The 13,118-nt window shown below is 36.8% G+C and overlaps 1 long non-coding RNA gene across 1 annotated transcript; it reads right to left on the bottom strand.

Moving 5' to 3' along the window:
• Nucleotides 1–2,863: 2,863 nt before the first annotated feature.
• LOC107183311 lies at nucleotides 2,864–10,420 on the bottom strand. The gene is made up of 3 exons (XR_001514093.1): nucleotides 9,332–10,420; nucleotides 4,631–4,746; nucleotides 2,864–2,900 (listed from the first exon to the last, which is right to left on the bottom strand). It is a non-coding gene; the product is annotated as an uncharacterized LOC107183311 (long non-coding RNA).
• Between the last annotated feature and the right edge of the window lie 2,698 nt (nucleotides 10,421–13,118).

The following is a 13,118-nucleotide window of genomic DNA, read 5'->3' as shown; positions in this document are numbered from 1 at the left end:
ATAGCATAGGTATACCATGTACTAGATATAGTCCTATTTACTCTCTGAGAAAAGATTAAGCAATTACACAAACCACAACTAGAGTCTGAGCATAAAACAAGAGCAGTAGGCTAGTAGACAGAAGAACAAGTCATAGCCCCAATACTGCCACAGCTTTTAGTCAAGTCACCTTACAAGTCTGGGTCTAAGCTCTTAGTTCAAATGAATGATCTCTAGGGTTCAATTTAGCTCTATACTTCAGACTTCACTATAAACTGTTACTTTATTTTTTCTAAATAGTAAACAACTCTATTATTTTTTTTAAAAAACACCAAACAGATCTGTCAACAGCTTAACATAGTAATAGTAATCACAAGAGAAAAAAGATTTCAACCAATTTCCCACATTTCCAGAACATAGTGGCCTGTAGTTGTGTTCCATAAACTGTATTCTTTAAACATTTATTAACCACAAACAGTAAAACTTGCTGAAGAATGAATGTCAGATTCAAGTTCTGGCTCAATCACTTATTTGCTATATGACACTGGGCAAGTTAGTTCATCTCTGTGCCTTGCTTTATTTACTACATATATTTTATATTACAATATAAAATATAATGAAAAATAAATAAGGTAATATACATAAAGCACAAGCTCAGTGCCTGGCACACAAAAATTATTCATTAAATCTTAACTATTTTTAACTTTGAGCTAAATCCCACTTTAAAGAACTCTTAAGAACAGACCACAACTTTGTTATAATGAAATTTATGAGCTGAGCATTTACAAATCATTTTGTTATATAAGATCTTCATTATAGTCATATTTCTCATGTTGAAATTTTAGCCTTTTATGCCTTCCAGAATGTGGCTGTCAACTCTATCTTGCCATATTTTCAGCTTTTTAAAAAAGCATTTATTAACTAGTTAAAACACACATAACAAATATAATAGTACACTTACCTACAATTCATCAGCATGGTTAAATTATCTATGTACTACTAGTCTCATAAAATAAAACAAGTATCTAATTCAAAAATACTAACGGAAATGCATAAAAAATAATATCTGGATAAAGTGTTTATACCATTATCATTTTAGAAAACACCCACTTTGATTCTACATACACTCCTATATTTTAATTTCTTAAAAAATCCTTTTTAGCCAAAACCGGTCTGGCTCAGTGGATAGAGCATCGGCCTGCGGACTGAAGGGTCCCGGGTTCGATTCCGGTCAAGGGCATGTACCTGGGTTGCGGGCACATCCCCAGTAGGAGATGTGCAGGAGGCAGCTGATCGATGTTTCTCTCTCATCGATGTTTCTAACTCTCTATCTCTCTCCCTTCCTCTCTGTAAAAAAATCAATAAAATACGTATTTTTTAAAAAATCATTTTTAAAAATGAGTGCGTGATAAAGAATACAAAAGTTAATGTGAGGAAGTTCTCCATCTCCTCAAACTCTAAAAATTAGAGTTATTCAATGAAATAATCCAAGAAACCACATTATAAAGTCTATCTTTGTTTTTTTCTCAGGATTAAAATGATTCAATTGGGGGTTGCACTCCTATCCAAGAAGCTGACAACACCAAAACCAGATATGATGAACTAAACATAAAAGGAAAAATGTAAGAAATTAATATAATCATCTCAAATAGTAAAATTTTATATTCAAAATAAGTATAGCATATAAAAATAAAGTTCAACTAACTCAAATTAGTCTAAGATTAACAGGCTAGATGTAAGAAACATTAAACCTTTCACAGTTTTGCTTGTATACGTAGGAGAGTTTTTTTTAATGGGATGATTTGTATGACACAGTAATTTAAACATGGTTCAGAAAAATGTGATCTGTCACAAAAAGTGACTTGTTTGCTCTCAAATTTCCCAAGGAATCAGGCATTAATATCATTTCACTAATATAAAAGCTTTAAGTTGTTTCATTTTACAAACAATTCTTTCATTTTTGTCACTAGTGGCATATCTATGCAGGTTTATAATTTAGAATTCTAATCCCAAAGGAATAGAGCTTTAAGGATTCAAAGTGAGTTCTTAACTGTAAGTAACATTCTAATATTTCCAACTCTAGTTTTGTGATCTTAATAATTTCCAACTATTTCAAGTAGATACTAGAAAATTAATTTTAATATCCATTATCTTAAAAATACTGCACAATAAAAGAAACCAGCACCAAAATAAGAAGGGAACCCACTGTATGGGAGAACAAATTTGCCAAATGATAAGCCTGATAAGGGGTTAATTTCCAAAATATATAAAGTACTCATACAACTCAATGAAAGGAAGACACACAACCCAGTAAAAAAATGGGCAGAGCACCTAACAGATTTCCTCAAAGAGGACATACAAATGGCCAAAAGACATGAAAAAAATGCTCACCATCACTACTTATCAGAAAGATACAAATTAAAATGACAATGAGGTATCACCACACACCTTCCAGAATGGCTACCATCAATAAATAAACAAACACATGCTGACAAGGATGTGGAGAAAAAAGAACCCTAGTACACTGCTGGTGGGAATGCAGACTGGTAAACCACTATGGAAAACAGTATGGAGTTTCTTCAAAAAATTAAAAATGGAACTGCCTTTTGATCCAGTGATCCCACTTCTAGAAATAGATCCTATGAAGCCAGAAACACCAATCAGAAAGAATGTATACACCTCTGCGTTCATAGCAGTGTTATTTACAATAGCTAAGACTGAGAAACAGCCCAAGTAGATGAATGGATTAAAAAACTGGTACATTTACACACTAGAATACTATGCAGCTATTAAAAAAAAAAAAGAAGAAGAAGGATCTCTTACCCTTTGAGACAGCATGGAGGGACCTGGAGAGTATTACACTAAGTAAAATAAGCCAGTCAGAGAGACAAGTATCACATGATCTCAATTATATGTGGAATCTAATGAACAAAACAAACTGATGAACAAAATAGGTCCAGAGACACTGAAGCATGCAACAGACTGGCATATTTCAGAGGGAAGGGGGAGAGGTGATAGTTTATCATTGAATTTATATGCATATATGCATAGCCATGCCCAGACAATGGTATGGGAGGAAGGCCTGGGACGTGGGAGTGGGGTGGACAGGGTCAATGGTGGAGGGAGTGGAGAGACATCTGTAATACTTTCAACAATAAATACAACTTTACAGAAAAGCTTGTTTATATCAAGTTTTTAAGGCTATTTATATTTATCACTGATTTTATTATGGAAAGGAATGGTAACAAGATGTGAAAAGCAATGAATTTTGATGTCTACTTTGGCATTATAAGACAAACCACACAAATAGAAACCTTAAATCGCAAGCATTAAACTCATACATAGTTGAGAGACCCACAACTAAAATTTGATAAAGTTCTGGTCTTTGAATATGAAATTTTATAAATAAACTTACTAAAATTTTTCTTTACAAACATTAAGTAGATCAGTATCTCCTTTTATGCTTGTTATTTTAAAGAATGCTCTAATGTTAGAAAACTAAGTATGTTTTTAGAATAAGTCCAGTTGTTAACCACCACAGACATATTCTTGAAAAGGGCACATTCCAACCACACAAAATGCACAATTAGAAACATCAGATCACTAGCAGCTAAAATACTACAGACAAAATACTGAGGGGCATAGAAACTTTAGATGATATCAAAGCTCATTCAATTTCTAAAAGAACCTAATTTTTTTAAGAAAAATATTCCATTCTGAAAATAGTCACTCCAAGAAAAGGACAGAGACCTAAAAAAGGGAGACTATGGATATATATTGTTTTATTTTTTAAATAAGAAAGAATATGGATATACACAGTTTTGTTTTTTAAATAAGGGAGAATATGAATAAAGTTTTTTTTAAATAAACCAAAAAATTCAAATGTCATTTTTTAAAAAGATTATACATTCAGTAATCTTAACAGGCAAACAGAAAAGGAGAAGGGTTGGGACTCAGTCTGGAAAAAAGTAGCCTACAAATATGATCAGAACGAGGATAGAAAAAGAAATCTAGGTCCTAAAAGAAGTTGCCCTGGCTGGCTATTTCCAAGAAAAAGGTTCAATTCTCCTGTCTGCCACCCTGATTTAGAGAAAAAACTTCATTCTCTGGTAGGTACTCAAAAAATTACCACTTTAATTCTCTGAAATTAGAAATTCAGATGAATTCCTTAAAGTCGAAGGGGATCAGAATAGACCACCCCAAAATATGTCATAAAGACTGTTTTGATCTGAAGGCAATTAAAAAAACAGAAAACACAGAAAGAGATCTCTGCCATTCCCCTATCAAAGAAGGACAGAATTTTCCTGTTGTGAAGGTTTTCCCCTTCCCCTCTCTCATACCAGAAAGAAAAACTGCCATTATCACTGGAAACGTGGTCAGCACCAAGATGGATCTACACAAACAAATCTCACTAAAAAGCTCTTATCTTCCATGAGTTTCCCTTAAATGTTTACCTTCCTTTAAATTACTCCTTACAAACCCAAACCCCTTTTCCTTTGTCCTGACACTTCTCCACAAAATTATCATCCTTCGTTAAAATGGTACATGTAAGCCTCAGTGTCTACATTTACTTCTTTGTGTCATTTTTTTTTTATGAAGACCTCCATGAACATAAAAATTAAAACATTGACATTAAATAAAATTTGTATACTTTTTCTTCTGTTAATTTGCAGGTCCTAAGCACTTAACCTAAGGATAAAGGAAAGGGTTTTTTTCCTCCACTATAGGCAAAACAATCCTCCAAATTAGTGAGCTCAATCAGATTTTCTAAAAACAATAAAAAAATATAAACAATTAAGGCTTTAAAAATAACACACTCAATCACTTTCTAATATAAGGCACAATTCTCAATGCTGCATAGAATGTGAAAAAAGTCCCTACCTCAAGAAACTAGTAGGATTATGATAAATACATACAAAATAGAGCATGACAGAGTAATAATAAAACTATTCAGTGCTATAACAAAGATTCCTGACAAGGTGTTGAGGGAACCACAGAAATATGAAATGTGCAAAATAAATTTTGTGCATACTTGTACATTTTCAGGGAGCATCATAGTCTCATGAGGGTCTATGAACCAAAAAGGCTAAGAATCTCTATTTTAGAAGGTTAAAAAAAAAAATCACATCTAGCTGGGGAATTTGGATATGTTCCACATAGAAGAAACATACACATTAATCCTTACAAGAAAGATGTTTTCTCAGTGGTTTTTTTCCAGTAAAAATGTTCATTAAAAATGATTCAATCATACAAAAGTATATGCAGTAAAAAGTATGAATCCTTGCCCACTGACATCACTGCCTCCTGAAATGAGAAACAACTGTTTGAACTTTTCTCAAGACGGAGACTGGTTTAATGACAGAAGTTTATCAGCCCAACTTCTGGAATGTGCAACTTTCAGGGAAGATTCAGAGGGTAGAACTGTGGGGGTTCAGAATGAGGTACCCCAAGATCAGTCTCTGTAATATCCAGATTGTTCTGAGCTAAAGACAATTTAGCTACAGGCTCAAGAGAAACTTATGCCCCTCCCTTTAACTACCTAGAACAGGGGTTCTCAACCTGTGGGTCGCAACCCCTTAGGGAGTCGAACGACCCTTTCACAGGGGGCCTAAGACCATCAGAAAACACATATATAATTACATATTGTTTTTGTGATTAATCACTATGCTTTAATTATGTTCAATTTGTAACAATGAAATTGGGGGTCACAACATGAGGAACTGTATTAAAGGGTCGCAGCATTAGGAAGGTTGAGAACCGCTGACCTAGAAGAACTTGAATTAAGGGCCTTGCCCATAAGAGATTATCAGAGATAACTTCTTTTGCAGGGCAAACTTCCATTTACTAAATGTCTTTTCTTCTTATCATCATGCAATGACCCGACCTGTTGAAGCCCCCAAGATGCATTATTACCTCATCTCTAACTCAGGAAGTCTTAGGTACTTCAATCCCCCTTTCTATGCATTTTCAACCTCTCCTGCATGTGGGGTCTCTAACTCTCTCATGTATGTGGGGTTCCCATACATATGTATGTATTAAATTTGGTTATATTCTCTCGATAAACATTTAAAAGTATAAATCCTTATTTCTTCCCCTGCCCTATTCCCAATCCTGCTCATCAGAGTTTTGGTGTGTGATGTAATGGATAGGTGATTGAAGATACAGTTTGAATTATAGTTTAGGGATAAAAAGGGCATTCCAATACATTATATGCCTTAACAAAGAGCAATATTCATTGTAATGATTTAGACAAGGAACAAACTGTGTGCACATTAAATTTACAGATGAGTAAATAGTATAGTGTATGGTAAATAACAAACAAGGCTTTCAAAAAATGTCAACAAGCTAGAATGGTAAAATCTAAAATTTTATATTTGCTCAAAAAACAAAATTTATAGGAGAAACCAAGATGGCAGCATAGGTAAACACCGGAAATTGCTGCCTTGCAATTTCAAATCAAAAATCCAACTAAAAGACAAAACGGAAAAATGTTCTACTGGAGAAAACCAAGATGGCGACATAGGTTAACGCCGGAGATTGCTGCCACGAACAACCAATTCAAATTACACCTAAAAGACTGAACGGACATCATCCAGAACCACAGGAAGGCTGGCTGTGTGGAAATTCTACAACTAGAAGGAAAGAGAAAAGCACACTGAGACTCAGGAGGTGCAGAAGTAAAGTACAGAGGCGCGCGCTCGGAAAGGGCTGGCAACAGAAGACTCCAGAGTCTTTTTCAATCGGGAGGGAGTCTCAAGCTCCCAACTGCTCTGAACTCCAGTTCCCGGTGAGTCTCTGGGGAGAAACGGGACTCTCGGGCATCGGTCTGAACTCGAGGGAGGCTTTCTCTCAGAGGTGCTTGCAGCAATAACTGCAGGACACTGAGACGGGACACTGAGACTTGGAGACCCCTTAGGACAGGGCTGAGGATCAGCCATAGCTGTTTGCTCCACCCTGTTGATACCCTGAGACCCCGCTCCACCCAAGCAAGTGCTCCCACCGTAGACACAGCTGATTCTCAAAGCCAATTGGCCTGGAGGTCAATTCCTCCCAGTTTTATCTACAACAATCAAGGCTTAACTACAAGAAGACTGTGCACAAAGCCCACAAAGGAGTAGACCAAAACTGTCCACCTCACGTAATTGGGGAGGCTGAGCCACTGGGCCCTGTAGGACACCGAGCACACAAAGCCACTCTATCAACACAGGGAAGCAGCCAAAATGCAGAGACAAAGAAACAGATCACAAATGACAGACATAAAGGAAAGCAAACTACTGGATATTAGAGTTCAAAACCACGGTTGTAAGGTTTTTCAAGAATTTTCTAGAAACCGCCAATAAACTAGGTGAAACCCTCGAGGATATGAAAAAAGACCAACTAGAAATTAAGCATACACTGACTAAAATAAAGAATAATATACAGAGATCCAACAGCAGACAAGAGAATCCCAAGAATCAAGTCAAAGATTTGAAATATGAAGAAGCAAAAAATTCCTAACCGGAAAAGCAAAATGAAAAAAGAATCCAAAAATATGAAGACAGTATAAGGAGCCTCTGGGACAACTTCAAGCAAACCAACATCCGAATTATAGGGGTGCCAGGAGGTGAGAGAGAGCAAGATATTGAAAACCTATTTGAAGAAATAATGACAGAAAACTTCCCCCACCTGGTGAAAGAAATAGACTTACAAGTCCAGGAAGAGCAGAGAACCCCAAACAAAAGGATTCCAAAGAGGACCACACCAAGACACATCATAATTAAAATGCCAAGAGCAAAAGACAAAGAGAGAATCTTAAAAGCAGCAAGAGAAAGAAACTCAGTTACCTACAAGGGAATACCCATATGACTGTCAGCTGATTCTCAACAGAAACTTTGCAGGCCAGAAGGGAGGGGCAAGAAATATTCAAAGTGATGAATACCAAGAACCTACAACCAAGATTACTTTATCCAGCAAAGCTATCATTCAGAATAGAAGATCAGATAAAGAGCTTCACAGATAAGAAAAACCTAAAGGGAGTTCATTACCACCAAACCAGTATTATATGAAATGCTGAAAGGCATCCTTTAAGAAGAGCAAGAAGAAGAAAAAGGTAAAGATACAAATTATGAACAACAAATACGCATCTATCAACAAGTGAATCTAAGAATCAAGTGAATAAATAATCTGATGAACAGAATGAACTGGTAATTATAATAGAATCAGGGACATAGAAAGGGAATGGACTGACTATTCTTGGGGGGGGGGGAAGGGGTGTGGGGGATGCAGGAAGAGACTGGACAAAAATCGTGCACCAATGGATGAGGACAGTGGGTGGGGAGTGAGGGCAGAGGGTGGGGTGGGAACTGGGAAGAGGGGAGTTATGGGGGGAAAAAGAGGAACAAATGTAATAATCTGAACAATAAAGATTTAATTTAAAAAAAAAGAAAACAAAAACTTTACCTCCAAGTATCAGAGAAAGGAAAAATAAAAAAAATAAATAAAAACACAAAGAAGCAAAATCAACATCATTCCAAAAATCACATATTGTTTATCATGGTGTACTAAACCAGAAAAACAGAATGTTCACAATGAATATAATTGAAATAAAGAATATTTTTGGTTTAATCCAGTTCACCAAAAGGCCTAAATAATATATCCTGATCCTACAGTGTTCCATTCAAACATTCTTTACTATGGAAAATCTCTAAAGGTAAAGTTTGGAAAGAAGGGAAAAAAATATTTTAAAAAAAATTTGGAACTTCAAAAAATAACTAAGTACTACCTGCATTCATTCAAGATGTAGTACAAAAGGCTGACAAACCTATCATGATAGTAGGAGGAGAGGCAGACAGGTTTATTGTGTGTGTTGGAAAGGGTGGACCTCTAGATCTCATTGTCCAAATTAATCATTCACCTTCAGTATACTATCAGAGTCCATAGGAACAACTTTAGGGTATTTTTCTCTTTTCTTTTAGTTTTTTATTTTCTTTCTTGGGCAGTTATAGTTGTAAAGATTGACATTTTTTTTACCTTTAATGTTACCCTGAGATCTTCAAAGAGCAAAGGGAAATTTATTACTCTTAAATAAAATAAAACTCATTTTATCTTCTGAGTACTATGAGTCTACAGAATCCTTTTATAAATCTAAGCTACATTATGGGATCTTAGTGATTTCAGTTTTCCTACACTTTGAAATATTTCGTTAATTCCATCATCTTAGATTTCACCATTGCACATCAATTATTAACAACTATGCTTTTAAAAAATAAAACTAAAGTAATAATAGGATAATCCAAGGATGAAATAAATCATCATTAATACATTATACTTCATTATCTTTTTCTTCAGCTAATTGTTTTGCTTATTGTATCACCTTTCAAAAAAATGAAAGGTATAGAAGACTGAAGACATCATCTTTGTGGTCTGTGTTGGGAGGAAAAACTTTACTTCAACCCTTTTAGGTTGCAGTAGCTGGGGATCTTCAACTTGAACTAACAAAAGACAGAAAAAGCACATAATTTTTATTAATGTTTACATACCTCAGAGTTCACTCAAGAGGGGTAAAACTCAAAGAAGCAGTTAGGCTCAGGGGCTTATATACCATTTTAAAGGAAAGAGGATTTGAGCTTTGAGAGACAAATCATAGGGAAGTTCTAACTAGGAAATATGTAAAAAATAATGAACTATAATGAAAGATAAGGGTTATTTTAGTTAGGTCTGTTTATGCAAACTCATCTCAGTATCAACTCTGCATCTCAGAAGGTAAGAGTTTCTCTTTCCTTCCTGGTATGCGGAAAAGGGTATGACACAAAAGGAAATGTATGCTCTACTTTAGGCAGACAATGGGAGGGCAAAAAAACTCTATCTGTTGAGTCTCAACTGCCTTCTGTTCAAACTAATCTTTATGTCAAAGTGGCACATAATTGGATGGCATATCCTGATCCTCTTCATATGCTTTTAGTTTTCAATGAATACAGTTAAAAACTCAGAACTTTTTATTTCCTACCCATAATAGGACAAAAGAAAATTGACAAAGGAGACATTTCACAATTATTAGATGAACCTGAAGACCAAGGCAAAGATGGATAGCAAGCACTTCAGACTCTAATGACAAAGGAAATTTGGGAAATGTCACTGTCTTCAGATAAGATATCCAAAACAAATTTTCTCCAACTCCACAATCAATGAGTGAACAATATGCTTCTAAAAACTAAAAGTAACTTCTCATCGACTGTCACATGTGAACCTGGAACATATTTATCTTGTAAATACTGATTTGAGATATCAAATACTTCCCTAGTAAGTTCTAGCTTATCATTTCTTTTGGGTCTTTATTTTGCATGTACATCATCAATGCAATATTTGAATGTTTTGAAACCTTTGATGGTTCATAATTTTATTGAAGAGAGGGTAGGCATCTTCTTTGCTTCGTAACTGCAAGATATTTTCAGTTTTAGATTTGTAGACACGAATTAGAATAATCAATCCAATGAATAAAAAAATTTGTGTTGCCGGGACCGGTTTGGCTCAATGGATGGAGCGTCGGCCTGCGGACTGAAGGGTCCCAGGTTCGATTCCGGTCAAGGGCATGTGCCTTGGTTGCGGGCATATCCCCAGTAGGAGATGTGCAGGAGGCGGCTGATCGATGTTTCTCTCTCATCAATGTTTCTGGCTCTCTATCCCTCTCCCTTCCTATCTGAGTGTGCAGGAGGCAGCTGATCGGTGTTCCTCCCTCATCGATGTTTCTAACTCTCTATCCCTCTCCCTTCCTCTCTGTAAAAAAATCAATAAAATGTATTTTTTTTTAAATTTGTGTCATGTTTCCTTCTAGTCACCATTGTATACATCTGTGTTCAACACTTACTCACTTCTGAACTGTATGAAGTTGAATTTTAGAACACACACGAAGGATGAATAGTCATATGCCCTTTTAGCAAAAGAGCAGTCTGCATTCTTATAAAAATATTGCATAATGTATAATGTGAAATACACTGGATGACTTAAATAATCCTGCCAAAATATTAAGCCTGATCTATTCAAAAAATACAGGCAATTGAGGGTACAATGTAAACCCAAAGAGAAGGAAACTGTCAACAAAATACAGAATGTGGGTTTATGCGACTAGATCACTGGCCAGTTTCTTCAAAAGGTCAATGCCATCATACACACACACACACACACACAAAGACAGAACAACGCTAAATTAAATGAAATTAACAAATAAATGTAATGCATGATTGGATATTGATAAATGACTAAAAAGGCTATTTGGGGAACTACAGGGAAGATGTGAATACTACAAACATATTGTAGATTGTAGGAATTAACTTTAAGTGATTGTGGTTTCTGGTTATATAGAAAATTGTCCTAACCTTTTGATATACATACTGACACACATACCGTACACTTCAGTGTGAATTGTCATATCTGCAATGGACTTGAGAATGTTCACCAAAGAGAATGTGAAATGGGCCCAGTGGGCGCAGTGGTGGTTGAGCATCCACCAAGGAGCCCATTAGATTCCTAGTCAGGGCACATGCCCAGGTTGTGGGCTCGATCCCCAGTAGGGGGTGTGCAGGAGACAGCTGATCAGTGATGTTCCTCTCTTATCCATGTTTCTATCTATCCCTCTCCGTTCCTCTTGCGCTCGCTCTCTCTCTTTCTCTCTCTCTCTCTCTAAGAATCTCTAAATATATGTTCATTTTTTAAAAAGACTGAAATGGGTAGATAAAGCAAATGTGGCAACATGGTAATAACTATTAAAACTTTGGGGTAGGTATGTGTTCAAATGTGCTATCTTCAACTTTTCAAAGTTTGGAGGAAAATACGGTAACATAAAAAATAAAAAAATTGGTTGCAAGGTTCAGAAGTGAATTCTTAAACTGTAAAACAAGAGGAAAGTGAGTAGTATCTGAATTTTGTAGGTGAGCCTCCTTGCCTCTCCTCACTACTCACACTCTCTTAAAAAATGAGCCGAAACCGGTTTGGCTCAGTGGATGGAGCATCGGCTTGCGGACTGAAAGGTCCCAGGTTCGATTCTGGTCAAGGGCATGTACCTGGGTTGCGGGTACATCCCCACTGGGAGATGTGCAGGAGGCAGCTGATCGATATTTCTCTCTCACCGATGTTTCTAACTATCTCTCTCCCTTCCTCTCTGTGAAAAATCAATAAAATATATTTTTTAAAAAATGGAACATAATATAGTGAATTGAACACTGAATGAGGACTCAGAAGACCTAAGGTTCTGGAATTGACTCTACCACTTCCCAGCCATAAGCTCATTAAAGAACTCTCCCCCCTGGCCGGTGTGGCTTAGTGCATAGAGCATCCGCCCACGGACTGAACCGGGTTTGATTCCCGTCAGTCACATGCAGGAGACAGCCAATCAATGATTCTCTCTCATCATTGATGTTTCTATTTCTCTCTCTCTCTCTCTCTACCTCTTCCTTCCTCTGTGAAATCAATAAAAATACATTAAATTAAAAAAAAAAAAAAACTCTCCCGGAGGCTCTTTCCTCACCTTGGTTTCGTGGTAGGTCTCAGGGGGTATCAATGACAGATACAAATGATAGATACTTTGTATGGGTATTTGCACCAATGTTTCAAAACATCCAAAGCACTTAATTTTCTAAGCGAACCTGCGCCTTCGCAGGCGCAGCAAGTGTCTGCTGAAAGACTGCCCCAGTTGGCACCGGAACCCCCGATGCAGGACGCCTGACCACTGCCCAGGGGCGGCTTTTGTACTTTAAAACTCTCCTTTCAGTTTTCTGTGTCGTGGCACTAAAGGACGTCAAATTCTTAAGACACAAACCAAACCTGAAAGCCATACATAAATTAAAAACAAATAGATTATAAATCAGAATTTTTTTAAACAAACAAACATCCTAAATCTTCGCAACAAAGAGAACCCTCGAAGGAAGGTGCCCGCAGACGCGGATTCCCTCGGACGCGTCTCCTCTCTAGCAGATTCCGCTTAAAGACGTTTTAACGCAGGACCACGCGGGAGGCGCCCCTCGCGTCGCCAGAGCCGGAGGAACCCTCAGAGTGGGATCCTCCGTTCCGTCTCACGAGGTGAAGCCTGAAGCTATGTCGGAAATTGTGTCTCCAAGTCCGCGCTGTCCCTCTGGGCCTTTCCTGGAGACAATGAGACGGGGCGGCCG

The sequence above is a fragment of the Myotis davidii genome, unplaced genomic scaffold (genome assembly GCF_000327345.1).
Source record: "Myotis davidii unplaced genomic scaffold, ASM32734v1 scaffold441, whole genome shotgun sequence".
Lineage (NCBI taxonomy): Eukaryota > Metazoa > Chordata > Mammalia > Chiroptera > Vespertilionidae > Myotis > Myotis davidii.
This window is presented reverse-complemented; position numbering and strand designations above follow the sequence as displayed.